Here is a 14,913-nt window from a genome sequence, read left to right as displayed (position 1 = left end):
GCTTCAGCCATTGCCCGAGCCACATTCTGCTTGGCCTGTCGGTACCTATCTGCTGCCTCCGAAGTCCCACAGGCTAACAAAGCCCAATAGGACTCCTTCAGCCCGGTGGCTCCCTTCCCCTCTGGTGTCCACCATTTGGTTTGGGGGTTACCACCACGCCGGGCACCAACCATCTTGCAGCCGCAGCTCATTGCAGCAGCTTCAGCAATGGAGATGCTGAACATGTACCACTCGGACTCAATGACCCTAGTTTCCCTCTGGATGCTGTTGAAGCTATGCCGAGGGTGTGCTTTGATGATCTCGCGGACTGGGACCGCTGCTAGGCATTCCCACTCTCACTATACATTTAGGCGTGCCGGGTCTGTCCAGCGTCCTCCCCCGCCACCTGATCCAACTCACCACCAGGTGGTGATCAGTTGACAACTCAGGCCATCTCTTTACCTGAGTGTCCAGAGCACATGGCCGCAGGTCTGGTGATACGATTACAAAATTGATCATCGACCTCTGGCCTAGAGCGTCCTGGTGCCACGTGCACTTATGGACACTCTTATATTCGAACAGGGTGTTCGTTATGGCCAAACTGTGGTTGCACAGAAGTCCAATAACAAAACACACTCGGGTTCATATCAGGGAGGCCGTTGATCCCAATCACGCCCGTCCAGGTCTCACAATGCACCCGACCCCTATGGTGCCTCCTGCAGGTGGTGGGCCTGCAGGAGGAAGGGCCCATGCCCCCTTTTCAGGCTGTGCCCGGCCGGGCCACTTGGACTAAGGCCCGACCACCAGACACTCATCCTCGGGCACCCTCCCCGGGCCTGGCTCCAGGGCGGGGCTCCGGTAACCCTATCCTGGGCAGGGTAAACTGAAATTTTCATAAGGGTCTTCTGTTTGACTAGATTTGTCTCTAAATCAAACCAAACTTGTTGGCCAGTGTAATGAGTCCATAACTGTTTTTTGTAGCACTCAAAGCAAACAGCAAACAGACTCATATTTTATTGTTAGCATTCACTCACCAGTCAGGGAGTGATTATTAGTTGAAATCATGAGAGAAGTCGAATAATCCTTTTCTAATCTGCTACAGGCATAACTATTCCTCTTAAATCACACACTCTTTGGTCTTTGGGGAATATTTCTATTTTCATATTGCTGTAATTTCTTGTTTAGTTTTCGGCCTTCAATTTTTTTAAGCAAAATTATATTTTACTTATTTTTTTATGTGAGTTAAAAGTCCAGCACGAGCAAACTCCCACTGATGTCGAGATAGGACAGTTTAGTTAAGTGTAAAGCTTTGAGCTCTGTGTTTCTCTCCAACAGACTCAGAGAAACCAGATGAGCTGAGGATCGTGGTCACTGGCAAAACTGGAATTGGCAAGAGTGCATTAGGAAACACCATCTTAGGGGAAAACCTGTTTAAATCCCGTCTGTCTTTGTCCTCGGTGACATCAGTATGTCAGAAGGAAACAGCTCAGTTTGATGGTCAGAAACTGGCTATAGTTGATACTCCAGGTCTGTCTGACACCAAAAGACCATACGACAGTGTGGTTAAAGAGGTTCTTAAATCCATCTCCTTTGCTGCTCCTGGTCCTCATGTTTTCCTGGTTGTTGTGCAGGCAACAAGATTCTCAAAGGAAGACCAAAAGTCTCTGGAAGTCATCAAGGAAACATTTGGAGAAGCAGCACGAGATTACACCATGGCCCTGTTCACACATGGAGACCAGCTGAAGGCTGAAGGAGTCAACATAGAAGAATTAATAAGCAAATATCAACCAATTAAAGACTTCATTCGTCAATGCCATGGAGGATATCATGTTATTGACAACAGAGATGAAGACTCAACTCAAGTCTCTAAGCTGCTGAAGAAGATCAATGCAATAGTCAGAAAAATGAAGGAAGATACTACACCAGTGAACTCTTCACGGAGGCCCAGAAAGCCATAGAAAAAGAAATAAGGCGACTTCTGAGAGAAAATCCAAAGATGAAGCCAGAAGAAGCAAAAAAACAGGCGGAGAGAAACAACTCATTCAATCAGAGCTTTATGACTTGTATTAAAGGTGGATGTGCTGTTGTGACAGCAGGGGGCGCTGTGCTGGCAGCCGCTTTAGTAATGAAAAAGATGGGATGCATTACCCAGTGATAATCTGCTTTAGCTGCAAAAGATTAAATCCAGATTATCATAAAATACAAGAAAATAATTAAGGTGTGAAAATATTTCAGCTGTGTAATTTTATGTGACCGACATCTGTTTTGATTGTAAAAATAGTAACTGTAAATATTTCAATAAAAGGAAAAGGAAAAAATTTAAAATTAAAACGTGACGATTGTCGTCATGGATGTTTGTAACTCATGGTGTTGTGTATGCGTTATTGATCAAGAGCAGGGACGTGATCACTCTTTTGGTATTGGCTTGTAAATTACAATCTTTATGAGACAAATGTTCTGAAACAAAATGCTCTATGTACTTTTACAATTAGGCTTCAGACCTATAGTTAGGGCTGGATCAGGTAACCCTGAATCCAAGGGCATAGATTTGGTTTTGGCATTGGTGGGGACGGATGATTCAACCATCGAACCCTGCCCTGTTTCCTTTTTTTTTCCTTTTTGTCTTTGCTTCTTGATAAAAAAAAAAAAAGAGAAATATACTTGTCTACATATGCTATTCTGCATGCTTTTAAACCATTTAAAATAACAATTCAGTTTTATATGTGAATTATATAATGTTAATTTAGTATTAAACAAATGACTGACTAAAGTATTTTAGGCTTTACTATGACTTCAGCCATAATCCATATCAATCATGTATCATACAAAAATAAAAAAATAGCTTCAAATACAGTTATGACAATAAAAGAACATGACTTTAAGGACTTAACAACATTACTTCAGATATAGTACACCAACATCTCTGACACATTAGCACTAAGGGAACACTGAATGACCTGGTGGTTTTTGTCCATAAAACTACTCATCTAAGATTACCACAAAGTAAAAGATCTCTCAGCAAAATTATGCAACATTTTAGGCTATTGCCCGTATCCAGGGAGATGATTGGGTACGGGCAATGGTACAAAATGGGTAGCTACTTCAGTGTTTCTGTCAATTTGTGCAGATCTTGACTCATCAGTAATGTTTGTAGGGTGAGTGCATTTTTAAAACAATTTGTGCAAACTACACCACAAGGTGGAATATTTGCAAAATCATGACTACTCCGTGATATTTTGTCTCAAGAATTAACCCTATGAATATGTCAGTACCATTAGGATGAAATTATTGTGTCACCAACATTTTAACATTAGACGTATAATTTTAACAGCCTCTGTAAACTAATATTCTGACTTGCTCAAGGCTGCCGTTTTCTCTGACAGTTTCAATCAAAATTAGAAATGCTACTCTAGGAGACTGAGAGAACTAATAGTGCTGCCTGTTGTGCAGTTAGTTTCCCAAACACGTTATTCATGGTTACATACAATTTTAGACTGATGTGGGCCACAGCCTACCATAGCCACACATTTGTTGAGTGAAATTGACTTTAAGTGACTTACAGGTTTCTTTGAAAAATGCTTTCTTAGATCCAGGTTCTTCCTTTGTGCTGCCGTCCTCCTCTCCTCCTCGCAGATCAGGCTTGCTTCTGCTAAAACTAAACAGAGCTCCCTGAAAAGCACAGCCAATCACATTGGCCATATTTGTCATATGACGTAGGACTCCAGTAGAGAACGTAATTTAACCCTTTCTGCACCGCTGGGTGAATGAGACGTTGACAGATCGTTTTTTTCTTACTATCGGGTTTGTTTTTCTTTACTCTAAGAAATCAAATTATTGATGCTGACATGTCCCTTCCATCCATGCCAAATCTACGCCCTTGCCTGAATCCCAGGCTGCTGGGGGATTCCCATGACGCTCTGAGAGTGTCCTCTGGTGTTCATACACCACTCATTTCATTTTGTGTTCTCTCTCATAACTTGTGTTTGTCCTGTTTCTCTGTGCTCTCCTTTTTCTCCAATGGGTCTCTATGATGGCTGCCCTTCCCTGAGCCTTGTTCTCTTGGAGGTTACCTCCTGTTGAAAGGGAGTTTTCCTCCCCACTGTTACCAATTGCCACTCATAGGTGATGATGTGATTTTGGGGTTTCTCTCTAATGCTGTGGAGTCTCTAAATTGAGAGGACTGCAATTGTGAGGTGGTGTAATAAAAATAAAGCTGAACTTATTTAAAGAAATTAAATTCCAATTTTGTCATTTTTTTGGTTGCACTGATACTGATGCACACTATTCAATCCATACCTCCTTGCTGATGCCGTGTGTTGTTTCAGGCTCTGACCTGAGGGTGGTGCTGGTGGGTCAGGAGAGAGTGGGGAAGAGCTCAGCAGGAAACACCATCCTGGGAAAGAAGGAGTTTAACTGTAGGATCAGTTTGAGCCCTCTGACTTTGAGCAGTGAGAAGAAACAAGTTGATATTGACGATCATAGAGTCTCTGTGGTCGACACCCCCGGACTCTTCAGCACTCGGCTATCTGCAGACGAGGTGAAAGCAGAGCTGGAAAAAGCTCTCCAGCTAAGCTCTCCAGGTCCTCACGTCTTCATCCTCATCCTCCAGCTCGGAAGATTCACTCCACAGGAGCAGGAAGGACTGAAAGCTCTGCAGAAGATGCTTAGCGCTAATGTCTCCAAACACACCATGTTGCTTTTCACCTACGGAGACCGACTGGAAGACACCGACATGGACATTGAGATGTTCACCAGAGAGGACAAAAACATCCAGCAGCTGCTGCAAAGCTGCAGCGGTGTGTACCACGTATTCAACAACAAGATGGAAAACAGGGATCAGGTCAAAGAGCTGCTGCAGAAGATTGATAAAATCTGTGACAGCGGACAGTCATACTATGGGAGAAGGCCTCAGTCAGTCTGGGGTTCAGTGCTCAGAACTCTGAGAGAGAACAAGTGGCTAGTGTGTGGTCTGATACCATGTGGTCTGATACTGTGTGGTCTGATACTGGGAGATCGTATAATGCTACCCCAGCAGTGTGTAAGAAAATTCAAGATCTTTGTGGTTACGAGCCATATGTGGGACAAAGTCATTGTTTTCCAAGACTCAAGTAAGTCTCCAATCTTTATCCTCAATTCTCAAGCCCTAAACTTTGAATTTCTTTCAAGTCTTTTTTAAACAATGTTGCAGGTACATATTAAATGTAAATAATAGATCATGTTTTCTCTTTCTTAATCTGTATTTATCTCAACACATAATGAAACAAGTGAACTTACAAAATATACACCAAGTAATTCTGAAATTGTACCTCTATAATGTACAGCTCAATGAAACTTAGCTGCAAGAATAGTCACAGAAGAAACATTCAATGAAAAATGCAAAAGCAGAACTTTCTCTTCAGACAAAAAGTGCTGAGATTGTACAAAGCAAAGAACCATCACAGTAAATTTAGTGCAGTGTGATTAGCATGTCCCGTCTGTCTTATCTAGTCTCTGTGTGAACATGTATTTGTATGTGTTCAAGTGTGAGTGACAGAGAAAATAAATAAATAAATAAATATGAATTAAACAATGAACATAATGTGCACTTTATGTTATTTCATTGCATTTCCAAAAGACCAAACTGGCCAAAGGTCTGGCAGTCATTTGTGCACAATGAGACATAGAATGATGCTTGGAGACTCCTGACCAGGCCATTCAGGAAACGGACTTGAGGTGTCAGTTTCTCAAGGTGGTAATTGAGAGACAGCACGGATGGAACAACACAACTGATCGTGACTGTTTTCTCACTATGTGTCAAATCTGTTGCTTCTCTGAAAGGCTTCCAGATGTCTGCTATCTCCTTCAGCAGGTTCCACTCTTGTGCTGTGAATAATAACTCCTTTTGCCCAGCCATTTTGAGAACAGCACAGAGTTGAAGATGTTCACATTGGAGAACTGCCTTCTCTTGTCTCAGTGTTGAATTCGATCTTGTGATCACAGCCGCTGGGATTGCTTTCTGTTCAAATTAAGCTTCAAACACATCTATGAATGTTGTGCTTGTGTGCAGTAAAGAGCTGAGCTTAGATAACTTTGAAAGAGAAGTAGATGTCACTTTGGTCTCTGACAAGCCACCAGAACCACCAAAACACTGCAGGTGCTGTCTTTGCCATAGCAGCACCACGACTTAACATGATCTTCCAAGGTTAAGTCATGCCAGAGCTCTGGGTCATCAAGATGATCATCATCATGTGTCTCACCTTGCTCGGCGTGGAAGCACAGAGTTAATGCTTTCGGCATATTGGCAACATTGTCAATAATAATATAGTTTATTTTTGTATTCGTCACATATAACTTCAAATTTCTCACAGATTCTCTCACCTGTGTGTGTAAGCCTATGAAGCAGTTTGGACTTCAGCCGTATCCTCTATGTCTCTTTCTGAATCCAGTGCACAGTGATACCAAAGTAACCCCTCATCCTTCAGTCCAACCAGAAGTCCACAGTGACTGAAACATGATCAGTGTCGCTCAGCTGAGTTTTTAACAAGTTCTCTGTTTTTGATGTAATTTTTCTAGGGCGACCGTGGTTCGCTGGTTTGATCCCCGGGCTCTCTGTCCTGGTTGTTGTGTCCTGGGGCAAGAAACTTTACCCTACTGCCTACTGGTGTTGGCCAGAGGGGCCGATGGTGCGATATGGCAGCCTTGCTTCTGTCAGTCTGCCCCAGGGCAGCTGTGGCTACACCTGCAGCTTGCCTTCACCAGTGTGTGAATGTGAGAGTGAATGAATAGTGGCATTGTAAAGCTCTTTGGGCAGAGATGGGCAGTAACGCGTTACTTGTAACGCGTTACTGCAGATCAACAATGGATCATATATCGATTGTGGGAGAGAATATGAGCGTGCAGCGTTTAAAGCGTGGAAGTACTGACCTTACTTTGAGTTTGATTCCATAAAAAGTGACAAAAACATTAGCGTCCGTTGTGCGTGGGAAGAAAACTTTTTACAGCGAAAAAAACCCTAAACTTCCAACAAGCACCGAGTAGCTACGACGTAATGGGAAACTCACAGAGAAACTCACGGATTCTTCAACTGACCACAGCACACCTGTACCAGGGTAAACCTCCGCCTGCTTTACAGGTGAAAATAGAGCAAAAGGCCTGCTAGTCTTTGACTTTATTTATTTTCTGCTGTGTTTTACTTGCATCTATTTGAAAGAGTGAGTGTAAACACAAAAAATATTTTATTTTATGTGCTGGAATGTGCAGAAAATAGGTTTAAATGTTAAACTAATTTATTCAAGTCAGAGAATGTTGCACATAATTATATTTTTGCTTGATGCATAAAGTTAAAAGATTAAAACTGATAAAACAAGTTAAAAAAAAAAAGAGACTTTTCCATTTGATTAGATTTTGTATGATGGATTATGTAGAAAAAGTAGAATTGGGCTGGAAGATCTATCGCTTTATCACCTCTTCAGGTTGTAAATCGTGTTTTTAAAAAGTAACTAACTAAGTAATTAATTACTTTTGAAAATAAGTAATCAGTAAAGTAACGGGATTACTTTTTGGGGGGAGTAATCAGTAATTAGTTACTGGTTACTTTTTTCAAGTAACTTGACCAACACTGGCTTTGGGTGCCTTGAAAAGCGCTATATAAATCCAATCCATTATTATTATTATTATTACTACCGGATTCTATTTGCAGTCAACTACTTTCAGAAACTGCTGAAAACTCTTCTTTTCCACAATAGACAGGGTCAGGTTTCAACCAATATTCAAGTCATTTAAAAATAATGCCTTTGTGAAGGCTTTCTGCTGTGGATGAGTCATGCTGTACTGCCCGGCACGAGTTTCCAGAAGCTGTGATATGGAAGGATGTTGAGGTTTATTTGTTCTTGTTCATCAGGTATTCTTCAAATCTGCTGAGGTAAGCATATTGGTCTGATATCATTAAATTCATTACAACTATTCATGAACTGGATTTGACTTTAAGTTGTTCCTACTAATGCTAAATAAATATATACACTTAAATCCTGAAACGCCTTGATGCATTCTCAATTCTCCAGGAAAGCAAATCTCCAAAAGTTGATTCTGTTCATCTGGACAAAGCGTTTTGTGGGAGAAACGTTTCATCACTCATCCCAGTGACTTCTTCAGTCTCGGCTGACTGCAGTTTCCCCTTTATAAACAGTACATTTGCATAATGACTGAAACCAGCCCACTGAAGGAACAAAGGGTTGAATTTTGCTGTCACATCGAGACAAATCCCACTAGTGATGCTGATCACAGCCACAGAAACAACAGTTCGTAACACCAATATTGCAGAAGTGGAAGCAGATCAACTACGGACGAAAGTTTCGGCCTGTCTCAGCAATGCAAATCCCCCAGCATCCAACATCACCATGGAGGAGAGGAAGGCACTCACATCACTTAGTGATGACAACAACATTATCATCCTTCCAGCAGACAAGGGTAGGTGCACAGTATTGCTAAACCAGAAAGACTATCATGAGAAAATGTTGTCACTACTCAGTGATGAAAATACTTATGAGACAATGAAACGAGACCCAGGAAGTGGCAACAGGAAGAAAGTAACATTTCCAAGTTTCTGGCTTCGATCCTCAACCCGCTGGTGGGCAGCTCTGAACACCATATCCAGAACACCCTGGATTTCGTTGAGAAGGTGAGAGATATCATTATGGAGGCAGATAAAACCATGGTCTCATACGACATTACATCTCTCTTCACTTGTATCCCAGTCACGGAAGCGTTGGAGGTAGTCCGTAAGAGATTACAGGATGACACCAACCTCAGCAACAGGAACACTCTTAGCATCGACCAACCATGTTTGCTTTCGGAACTGTCTTCATTTCAATCCTTTAATTTCCCCTTGTGGGACAATTAAAGGATTATTCTATTATATTATATTCTTGACAGGGGATATAATTCACAGCATCAATGCCTTCATCTTGCAGGAACTGCTGACACACTCAAGCCACATGAGGTCTAGCATTGTCTTGCATTAGGAGGAACCCGGGGTCAACCGCACCAGCATATGGTCTCACAAGGAACCTGAGGATCTCATCTCAGCACCTAATGGCAGTCAGGTGTATAGGAATTTCTTTTACTTATGTATTAATCACATTATTTTATTGTATAATGCCTTGGTGCCACTGGAGTTTAACATGGCTGACACTCATACAGTAAGACAAATGGTGGGAGTCTAGTAAGGAAGTTGGGGGGGAAGCAAACACTCCACAGGAAGAGTCTTTTGTCTCTTCGAGAACTCTGGGAGGTAGCAAGGGAGTGTCAACCTTAAGGTGTGAAACAGCTGTGTACTGCCTTTTGTTCCTGGAGAAGGTATTTAACTGAGAGCCATGCTAGGCTCAGTGAGACTGCTGACCCTGCCCCGCGGTCATGTAGGCTCTCCACAAGCTTGGTTGTCTCTGTTCTTTGTGTGTTTGGATTAAAGAATGTTAGCTACCTCTCACCGCTCGTCTGCAGGCTTTATTTAATTGGAAAACTTCCACAACACAGGCTACCTCTGCCGAACACATGGAGGACTGTGTTGTCCCCAAAGAAATGCCACCCCACACCAAAACCGACCCACTGCCAAACCGTCATGCTGGAGGATGTTGCAGGCCACAGAAGGTTCTCCACGGCGTCTCCAGACTCTGTCACAAGTCCTGAACCTGCTTTCATCTGTGAGGAGCACAGGCTTAGGGTTAGAGTTAGGTTACCCTAACCCCCTTAAACAGAGATGTGATTAACTTTTATTTTTCCAAACATAACATCAATGATGACACAATCAGTCTTCATCAGAAGTGCTCAAATCACTCTCAGTGGCATCGTCTGGAATGTCTTCCTCCTCCTCCGAGTCCATTTCCAGGAGTGGTTGGTGGCTGAGGATTCTCTTTTACGTGTCCTTTACTTTGAGCATTTCAGCTTTCAGTTCATTTCGTTTTTTTAAAACCAGGCTACGGAGTCCCTTCTGTGCATCCTCCAACATGCCAACAAGGGAGGCTGTAAAAAGAACAAAACAAATAAATATGAGTAAAGCAAAAAAAAAAAAACCTCACCTCATCACCTCATGTGGTAGGACTCGACTTAAGCGGTCAAAGTGCAGGAGACCAATGCTGTCCAGTGTAGCAAGTGATTTATTCACCATTTTGTGGCCCAAACAATATTTACAAAGAAACAAATAAGAAACTCAACTCTATAATTAACTCAATTCAAATAAACATAACTGAACTTAAATCAACAGAAATTAAGGTCAAACTGCACACAGCTACACCGACCTGAACCTTTCTCCCAAAACACCTGAGTTCTTCTGCTTAAATAGTCCACTTAACCAAACAATTCCTCCTCTGGACTATTCCATTCAGTAGGTAGGTAAGATGAACATGATTATATTCAAACCTCTACTACTCCTCTTTACTGGCTGTCATGAACCGAAGTTCAGCGCACAAGCTGGACCCAGAAGCAGAGCCAACACACACAGGAGTACGAGAAAATAAACTTTATTTTAACTGAAGGTGTCCCGGGAGGGTAGAAGGAAAACACGCGTGAAACTCGAGAAACCAAGGGACCGGGAGATGAGTCGCGCAGGAACGCCGAAAACGGGACTGTGGGAGGCTGCAACAGAAAAAGGACAAGAATTATTGGGGCGCGGGGAAATAGCAGCATACGTGGGGGAAGAGTACGAGTCTTACGGTGACAACGGGGCCGTGGGAGCCGGAGGGAGGGGTGAGGGTCCGCGGGGAGCTCCAGGAAAGTCGAGGTGGCGAGTACTGAAGGAGATCCAAATTCCAGACGGGCAGGTGGACAGGCAGGTGGCTCAAAAACACGCCGAGTTGTTTATCTGAGTGCACAGGACAGAATCAGCGCTAGTTCAGACAGATGAGTTCTCACAATCGCTTTCCCGCAGGTGCACGTTACCGCTGTGAGACGACTACGGACTGGCCTGCAGCAGCAGGCTGGGCTGGATCAAATAGTCCACCTGATGATCGCCTGGGATGGGGTGCAACAGCCATGCCCGTGGGCATGGGCATCCCATTAGCTCCTCGGACGCCGGGCCGCGGACCATGACACTGGCAACATAAACTCTGGTGTAATCAATACATATTACAACAATAAATCTATTTCTTCACAAACCCTCTAAAATCAACTTTATTAAATTATAAGAGTTTTTCCCCTCCTGCACTTGGTCTCTTCCTGTGACCTCAGATGAACCCAGAAGGTATAAAGCAGGAAGTAAAACTACATTTCCTCCTTTTGTTTCTGGAAGACAGGTAGGTAAGGTAAGTTCTAAACAATACAAATTAACAGTTGAAATAAAGAACATGTTAACTTAACAAACTTGTAGGAATTGATTTAAACCAAGATGTTATATTATATAATCTGTAAAAGTGCAAAACATAAACAAACCCGGGATAGTAGATGTTTGCCTATTGCAGATTATATGTGAAATATGGTTAAATCAAAACAAGAATGTTAAGAATATAGACAAATGGTCTTCTCACCCACTTTGTCACACCTCATAAACACAAGGAATTAGGATCCTGTAATTAAACATTTTTTTTAAAGGGAGAAGGCAGTGTTAGCCACCAACCTAGATATAGGTAAAAGATCCAGTAAGACTTTAGCATCTGCTCCTATTTTCAATCGATTCATCGAAAAATTAATAAATAAATAATGTGCTTACAGTCTGAGGAGATTGTCCCCAACACCACAGATTGCATTCGCAACACTGTCCAGTGATGCCGCATCTCCCTGCAAAGGATAATCTCCTCCTCTCTCAGGCGCCTCACAGCCATCACCTTCTCAAAGACCTTCCTCTTTGTCTGGAGGTCTGCAGCAGCTACAGTTTAACAACATCAGATGGGAAAACATAGTGTTAGATTATAATATTATTTTATGCCATGTTATACCCCTAATTAAAGATTGTGAATTATTATGTAGTTTTAGTTTGCATTATTCTCCTGAATTAGAAGAAGCTGATAACTATTGCATTAGTTAAACTGATTTGCATTACATTAGACTGCTGATTTATTGTGGATGAATGATATTGTTTTATGATGCATTATACTGCTGAGTTATAAGAAATACTGTTCGCAGAAAGTCATCGCCTTATTTGTCTGATTAGAAGAGAACAGAACATACTGGAGTTTTCTGCCCCATCTCAGCAGGAGCAGATAAACAGGGAGCCAAGGTCGTAGCTTAGGCGCTGTGTGAGAGAAAGCATGTGAATGTTTAAGCTTTTATGATAAGGTGGGGGCACCAGAGGCTATAAGAGTTTGATCAATGCTCCACCATTTTGAGATCTGATGCTGTCTGCGTACGGTGTCCATCTCCCACACGTGTATTCATTAAAATCATTGTTTGACTCAACCCGGCCGGACCAGTGTTGTTATTGTGGTTTTTCTTCTTGTATCCATCCCCAATATTTGAATCCACAACAGTTTGGGGGCTCGTCCTGTGGTATTGGGGTGGAAGTTGGAGGTTTGGACGGTCCGCGGTTGTCGAACGGACAGGCACGAGCCAGTGGTCTGACGTGAGTGGGCATAAGCCGGCTTATACAAAGGTAAGGCACTACCTGTTGAATCTATTTCCAAAGTGTGCCAAATTGGACATGAAAAAAATTAAAGTCTACTCACTGAAATTACTGGTAGATGGCCTGTTTTGATTTTGATGAAAAAAATCTCATGAGATTAGAAAGTTGAAGTAAGTTTGTAAGTTACAGTACTGGGTTAGAGGCCCAAAGAAAAGGAAAACAGTGAAATTGGGTCAGAAGCCCAAGTAGTTTAATAGGGAATTGGTCATTTTGTGAGTTAGAGGCTCCGTTGATCATAGGGTTGCACCTGCCTCAGTCATACTCTTGTTTTGGGGTGTTGACTGCTGTTTCAAAGTGTTATAAATTATTATAGAACGGTGTTGGAATCGCTAAGAAGCGCAGTGCTCAGAGGTAATGCTTGCCAAGGCCGGGGACGCCTAGGCCTTGTCCTCTTTGAGGGATAGTCAGTTGGTCACTGTGGAGCTTGGGGCACTCCAGAATAACTACCGTTTGCAACGTTATCTGTGCTTTTTGGACACTTTTAAATTGAGTTAGGGACTTTAGAGATTAGGCCAGAAACAGTTAGAGTCTGATACTGGTTAATTGATTACAAAAAAGTTGGACCTTCTTCGGTTGGACCCGTTAACTTAAATTGGTCAAAATTGTGTAGGCGCTAAAGCTGTCAGGCCTGAGAGTGATTGTAAATATAAGATTTCTTTGTAATATAAAATAGAGAATTGGGTGTGAAACGAGGCTGTGTGTGACGTCAGCGCGCTGCTAGCTTTTTTTAGACGGTGTGTCAACATGCAAATGAGGTGGCTGCTGTGAAGCGCACAGAGGACTTTCGCTTCCTGTTTAGCGTATTTTTGAGTTTTATAATTATGATTTGCAAATACTGTTAAAGACCTGTAAATAAGACGCTGATTTTGCTGATTATAATATTACAAATAAAGTTGTGAATGTTTGATATATGGCTGGGTTTTGATATAGAAGAGACAAATCGTGCATGATTTAGACCGGCACTTCAGTCGGCAGGGCATTTCAGTTGAGTGGAGGAGTTTGAGTGATAAATACGGGGGGTGATTTGTTTCAGTTTTGTGGTGTGAAGCAGGATTTATAAGATTTTTAAGTGACTCTTGGTTCAGTTCAATAATATAGGCAGTTACATTTGATTTACGGTTGGTTTTATCATAATATAGGGTGTGATCAAGCACGAATTTCAGCACTAGAGGTGGTGTAGTAATTTCATTTGATTTAGATAAAAGGCATGCTTATTTCGGGGTCGTGCCGAATTGAAGTTTCACCTATAGGGGATCTTCTTTACATGAATTGCATTTGTCACAGTGAGTATGAATAAATGACTGAATACAGTGAATTGTCTTGAGTGTGTGTTTCTAGGGATAATTATTACTGGTTTTATACATTCATATTGAGGACGGAGGATTGTGGCTGAGAGCGTGGAGAGAGGACGTGAAGACAGCTTTGCAGCTGCTGGAGTGAGTAGCTGTGTGTGTGACAGGAACTCTGCATGCCCATAAAAGGCAACTGCCTGATTGCGTGAAGTATGCACCAAGAGAGTAAAATCTAAAAGCGAATCGATGTTTTCAGAAAAGAAATAGTAAGTGAATGTTTTAGTGTGTTAATACAGGTGGATTTCTCTCAACCTGGAAACCTGAGTACAGCGGCAAATCAATCAATCAATCTTTATTTATAAAGCACTTTTCATACAGAAAAAATGTAGCACAAAGTGCTTTACATAGTTAAAAGCAGCCCACCCCACCCTCCAACTCACTCCCCACACTCTCAATACACATATATCCCCCCACCCCCACCCACACACACATACACACACACGCGCACACTTAAAGAGTAAAAATTGGGCTGGGCTCGCATGAGCCAAGTGAGGAAACACTATAACAGGGAGCCGTCTGCACCGGGAGCCGGTCACAGACTGCAGCCTCCAGGCTGGGCACACAGCAGGAGGGAGGCCAAGGAGCCCCCCAGCCAGGCTGAGAGGACCCCAGAGACCCAGCAGCCACGGTCAATCACAGCCACGGTGCAGAGAGCGCCCTCCGAGGAAACACTGGAGATATGACGCAATACGATATATACCGGGTAAAATGATAAAATAAATAAGAACAGGATACAATATAAATATAAATATAAATAGAGTAAGAAGATTAAAAAATGAATAAGAATAAAATCAAAAAATATTAGGTAAATCCTAAATTAATAATAGAATAACAGGATAGAATAAATAAGCATAAAATAAATAAACGCTAAGTAAAAGCTAAATTAAAAAGGTGGGTCTTGAGCCTGTTCTTAAAAACATGTACGTTCTCTGCGGCCCTGAGCTCCTCCGGCAGGCTGTTCCACAGACGAGGACCATACCACTGAAAAGCTGCCTC

The 14,913-nt window shown here is 42.2% G+C and overlaps 1 pseudogene; it reads left to right on the top strand.

The window, feature by feature from the left end:
• Window positions 1-458: 458 nt before the first annotated feature.
• Window positions 459-2,134, top strand: LOC146627484 (GTPase IMAP family member 7-like; annotated as a pseudogene).
• The last annotated feature ends 12,779 nt before the right edge of the window (window positions 2,135-14,913 follow it).

Source organism: Diplotaxodon limnothrissa, linkage group LG8 (genome assembly GCF_057381915.1).
Source record: "Diplotaxodon limnothrissa isolate DT_005_m linkage group LG8, D_limnothrissa_male_GT1.1, whole genome shotgun sequence".
Lineage (NCBI taxonomy): Eukaryota > Metazoa > Chordata > Actinopteri > Cichliformes > Cichlidae > Diplotaxodon > Diplotaxodon limnothrissa.
The sequence above is the reverse complement of the archived record's forward strand: the minus strand, read 5'-3'. Positions and strand labels throughout refer to the sequence as shown.